Consider the following 6,000-nt stretch of genomic DNA (forward strand, 5'->3'; position numbering starts at 1 on the left):
GTATGGAGCATAATGTGGCCACTATACAGTATGGAGCATTATGTGTGGCCATTATACCGTATGGGACACTGTGATCCTGTGGCACCGACTCTATTACAAGAGGATATGATGTACACCGGTCAGTCAATTACTGAGCTCAGCTCCCCCAGTATCCGTGGATGAATGCCATCTGCCTACCTTCATTTCTTTTCTTTCATTGCCTCTTTACACTCCTGAAATACTATTTCAGTATTTTCTGCCTTCAAGATTTTTCAGCCCTTTGTTTTTATCTTATTAATTATCCATAATGGTTTCTTTTTTGTATTCCTGGACATTTTATTACCAGAGGGTTTACGTTTTCTACATGATTCTATTAATATTTCCATAAAATCTCGGGTTTTGAGATGCGCTGTTCAAGCTCTTTTTAAGAAACATCAAGAAATGGTCAACATTCAGGATTAAAGATGTTCCGACAGGGAAACTTAGTGCAGCAGATGACAGTCACATCAAGTTGCTTTCCTCTGAAATCGGTAGCTGTCCAGCAGTGGCATCAACTCAGAACTGGCGTCAACCACTGGGACCAGCTACACCCATCTACTATGGGAAGAAGTCTGCTTAGAAGTCATTTTCATGGACTAATTGCGGCCAAAAGTCAACATTTATTTATGGAAACAAGGTCAAGTAACTCAGCTATGCACAAAAACAAAGGAACCAGGGGCCGAAAAAAGGCAGCAAGTCCATGGCTACTGATGGTGTATGTGCCGAGGGATTTCGCAGCTTATACACCAAATGTGTTTACATGCAGTAAAGTCAATAAAGCTTTAAAAATAAGCGTTTATTATGCGTGCATGTAATCTATGCATGTAGTAACAGTATATGCAGAAGCAAGTTTATGCATAAGAGCCATTATTCGTGTTTATACTGATGAGTGTAAAGTTCGAGCAGCCTGTCTGTCAGGAAGATTTCCTGCGATGCCCTTCTCACCCATAAGTACTACCGTGTCCATTTTGAAGTGCACTGAATGGTACTAATAAGAAAAGGAGATGTATTAAGGGGTACTCATTTTCCTGTCAATTCTTCCTGTCTGATGAGCGCTCAGGTAGGCTTTGACCTATGCGTCTTACGTGAATGTCATGCTAATTGCTGTGTTTTGCAGTATTTACCATAAGATACACAATGTAACAGAGGCTGAGTCCTACAGCAGCTTATCAAGAGCTCAGCTATTAAATCCGAGTGGAGGCTAAATTGTAATAGTACATGTAGCAAATTAGAAAGACAGCCTGAGCAAAAATAATGAAACACAACATTAATAGGCTAAGGATCAATTGCAGGGAAAAAAAAAAAGCTGAACATGTAATTTGAAGAGCATTCAAAATGTGAACTTGTGGGTTATGCCAAAGCCCAAGAGAAGCAATTAAAAGTATTTATACAAAAGCAAAGCGATCGGCATTAAAATAAGGAACTTGCAAATGAAGATGTGGCCATTAAATGGATCCCCTGAAATGTAGGGAAGAGGTTTCATGTTTCCACTGACAAGATGAAATAAATATTTGGAATGAGCGCATTGTGGGCAATGGTGGCCCACGTTCCTACAAAAGAAATAAAAGCAAATATATATTTTCGATACGTCTTTGAACTTTACATTGAGATGCGGATGCCTCAAGAATTATGGAATTGTTATTAGATTTAATTGGAGGCTTTTATTACTTTTTTTTTTTTTTCTACAAGACTCATCCGTAGATGCTCAGATTTGATCTTGTGACAAGTGCTTAATTTTTCTACAGCGACACCACGGGAGACATTTAGGGACTTTAAATTCCCCCCTAAAAAAAAAAATGGACAAGACTAAGAGTCCTATATTATTGAATTAATTGAAATCCCTTCTCTGATTGTCATTCTCCAAGAATAAGTGGAGGATTTGGGGTCAAGAGATTGTTTCAGCCAAGGGACCTCGGCTGTCAGTGTACGGTAGGACATCTTCTTGCGTTTTTAGCTGGAAGAGGTGGCAATAAACATCATAAAAGTCAGGACTACATCATTGTCATGGTGGTCTTAGTCCACTGCTTGACGGGATGCTGCAGATTGTGGATGGTTTCCTCAGTCTGTATCTTTAGCTGCCTATTGTCTATGCTATACGTGCGACCAAGTATGGCATCGACAAGGCTACGGTTAGGGGGATTTATAACTGGCTCAAAGAGTGGTAATAAATGGCTGTCCATTCAATTGAAAGAGTGTCCTGGCCCCAGTGTTACAAGTGGGGTACCACAAGGCTCTGTCCTGGTCACTGTGTGACGCACATTACACAAGTCTGCAGTGGTTGCCCGAAAAAAGGTGAAAAAGCCTCAACGTCAATGTCATCATAAGAAGCATCGGTTCGCGTTTGCAAAAAAAGTACAAAAAGTGAACAGTAGAAGATTGGAAATGGGCGATTTGCATTGATGAGACAAAAGTCAATATACTAGGCTCCGATGGGTGCAAATAGCTTTGAAATAAACAAGGGGAAAAACCAAGACTAAGAGATATCGAAGGAACCGTGAAGTCCAGTGGAGGAAGCCTGATGATATGAGGTTGTTTCCCAGCCAAAGGCGTTGGATACTTGACCAGGATTGATGAAGGTCTCAATGTTGAGCTATGTGTGAGTGTCCTGCAAGACGAGTTACTTCGTACACTCGAGTACTGTGGGTATGAAAAGTACTCTAAACATACGACGAGATTGGAGAAGACATGGGTCAATGACAATGAAGTAGAGGCTGGATTGGCCCCACAGTCCTCAGACCTCAACCCAATCCAACACTTGTGGGGAGAGGTGAAGAAAAAGCTGTATGCAGACCCAAGTGTGGCGTCCAGAATGCACCAACTATGGGAACGTGTACCAGGTTAGATTTTGGGAGAGACATGTTTTATTCTCATCGAGAGCAGCCCACAAGGATTCAGGCATTGCTGAAAGCCAATGTTGGATTTACAAAATACAAACAAAATAATAAAAATTAACAATTTAATTGTCTATAAAATGATGGTAGTAATCTCAATTTCAAAGAAGAGGTGAATGGTCAGATATGGAGCCTGAAAAGTCAAAAGTTCAAAACATTGTTACCCTTTTGCTCTTCACTGTATTCAAACATAATAAGCTGTCGTCTGTGTGCACAAGAGGAATAACATGATTTCTCACCATTATATGAACTGTATCTTTCATTTTTCACCAGGCTTGTCTAAATTTTCAGCTGAGGAAGTTGTAGGAGATGAACAGCTATTACGTCTCTCAGGCATGAGGGATTCTCTTGCTCGCCTGTCTCTATGTTTAGAAGTAGAAAAGGCATTGAGAAAATTATACAGAAGTATACACTGCTAAGCAGTGTAGCTGTGAATTCAGCCCTGGAATGACATAAAACATTTACTATAAATCAGCATTAACATGGAGGGCATATTACAGTAGTATATAGTAGTGTAGCTGTGAATTCAGCACTGGAATAAGATGTAACACTTATTTGAAATCATCAGCAGCATGGATGACATAATACAGTAGTACTGAGCAGTGTAATTGTGAATGCAGCACTGGAATAAGATATAACACTAGAAAGTAGCATCACCGTGGAGGACATAATACATTAGTATGGAGTAGTGTGGCTGTGAATTCAGCACTGGAATTAGATCTAACACTTACTAGAAAGCAGCTGCAGCATGGAGTACATAATACAGTACTATGGAGTAATGTAGTTGTGAACTTAGCACTGGAATGATATAAAACATTTACTATAAATCAGCCTTAACATGGAGGGCATAATACAGTAGTATGCAGTAGTGTAGCTGTGAATTCAGCACTGGAATTAGATATAACACTTATTAGAAATCAGCAGCAGCATGGAGGCCATAATACAGTACTATGGAGTAATGTAGTTGTGAACTTAGCACTGGAATGATATAAAACATTTACTATAAATCAGCCTTAACATGGAGGGCATAATACAGTAGTATGTAGTAGTGTAGCTGTGAATTCATCCCTGGAATGAGATATAACACTTATTAGAAATCAGCAGCAGCATGGAGGACATAATACAGCACTACTGAGCAGTATAATTGTGAATGCAGCACTAAAATGAGATATAACACTTACTTGAAAGTACCATCAACATGGAGGACATAATACAGTAGTACAGAGTAGTATAGCTGTGAATTCAGCACTGGAATGAGATATAACACTTACTAGAAAACAGCAGCAGCATGGACGACATAATACAGTACTATGGAGTAGTGTAGCTGTGAATTCAGCACTGGAATGAGAAAAACCACTAGAATGTAACATCAACAAGGAGGACATAATATATTAGCATGGTGTAGAGTAGCTTTGAATTCAGCACTGTAATGAGATATAACACTTATTAGAAACCAACGGCATCATGGAAGACATAATACGGAAGTACTGAGCAGTGTAATTGTGAATGCAGCACTCCTGTCTCTAGCATAGGTTTCTTCAGCTTGCTTTTACTATTGATTTATCAAAGTTTGCTGAAATGATAGATAGGGGATGGTATTGCAGGTTATTGTGAATGTAGTAGCCAGGCTGATATTTCTGTCCAGTCGATGCAAAAAAAAAGTCTTGATTGTCATTGTTGGCAAGGGGTTAAAAACTAATAAACACTAATACTCCCCTGCCCTGGGCGTGCCCCTGCCACAGCTGCCCAACCAACCCTCCGCTCATTCCAGGTCTTCGGTCTTCCAGTTTTCTCGTCTTCGTTCTTCCATCTCGGATCTTCCGGCGCAGTCTAGGCTTTCACGACGTGTGCAGGTCAGAATTGACGCTTGTCGTTATACATACGAAGTGGACAAACAGAGTGATCTTTATTTCTTTTGATGCCATCAGTAGATCGGAGGCGGTACAAATTTTATTGCCGCCCCAAATTTTTCTTTTTTTAGTTTGTCTGTAAAAATTGTTGCCTGTTTATGACTCTTGAAGCCTTGCAAATAAAAGGGAAACATTTTGTTTGGAGACTCCGACTTACTTGCTGATGGCCTCCAAAGAAATAAACGGATTTTTGTTAAGCGGCGTGATGTATGTATCAGCATGTATTTTCTGCGTTCTGTTGTGTTTTATTATCCAATTAAATACTCCTATCTCACGGTATCACATGTATCAGCCACATTGTGTTCTCGCCTGCGATATTCCTTTAGTCTCTATATTTTTTTGATATAATAAAACATATCTCTATTATCTTCCTTCCATGAATGGCCTTGTTTATTTCCTCCTTGTTCTTTACAGGTCTATGTCTGATGATGAAATCTACCCCCGGTTCATCCAGACGATACAGTTCATCTTTTGTTTTGAATTCCAAGCATGACACGTTCTCAAGAACAAAGGAGCAGATACAGATCAGATCCCGTGCGTGTGCAACATCTCGCTAATCTGGCTTCTCCCCATTAGAAGTCTGCTGGGTTACTCTGCATGTCATTGGACGCCGTGCGCGGTTTTTATCCGGCAGAGAATTGTTCCGCTATTTTTATCGTACCGTTCCACTGGAAATTTCATCCTAATAAAATAATACTTTGACTGTTTTTGCTTTTATCAAAAAAGTAAAAAAAAAAAAAAAAGAATGGGGAAACCGAGAGTCACATTCAACGAGGGGAAAACGAATACAAAACAGTATTGATTTCTGAAAAGCAGATGCGGGATAGTACAGAGGAATTACAAAACTTCTTTTGTGCTATGATAAAAAAAAAATGGCACAATTATGTCATTTAACATTTTGTGGCTTTGTTAAAGGGGGAAAACATGAGAATGAAAACTTTGAGAATCCAGATGGGATGAGTCATTCTGATGGAATGGATTGGAACATTGTAGAAGCGCCAGATGGAAGTTTAGGATTGCAGAAAGTTGGAATTTTATTTAAATGAGTTGTTTCACACTCAGAAAATTATTATTGACCCATAGGTGAATGTTGGAGGTCAGGAGTCCCATTGATCTGGATAGAAGGGGCTCTGACCTGCCCTATTAGAAAGGAGCGGTGGTGCACTACAGCTCCATTCATT

At 39.6% G+C, this 6,000-nt stretch overlaps 1 long non-coding RNA gene across 1 annotated transcript in view; it reads left to right on the forward strand.

The window, feature by feature from the left end:
- The window catches only part of LOC138648470 (uncharacterized), a 124,208-nt gene extending 118,682 nt beyond the window's left edge, over positions 1–5,526 (forward strand). Inside the window, exon 2 of the long non-coding RNA XR_011315109.1 lies at positions 5,234–5,526. This is a non-coding gene — a long non-coding RNA (uncharacterized lncRNA). The remainder of the gene's footprint in view (positions 1–5,233) is intronic.
- The last annotated feature ends 474 nt before the right edge of the window (positions 5,527–6,000 follow it).

Source organism: Ranitomeya imitator, chromosome 8, assembly GCF_032444005.1.
Source record: "Ranitomeya imitator isolate aRanImi1 chromosome 8, aRanImi1.pri, whole genome shotgun sequence".
Lineage (NCBI taxonomy): Eukaryota > Metazoa > Chordata > Amphibia > Anura > Dendrobatidae > Ranitomeya > Ranitomeya imitator.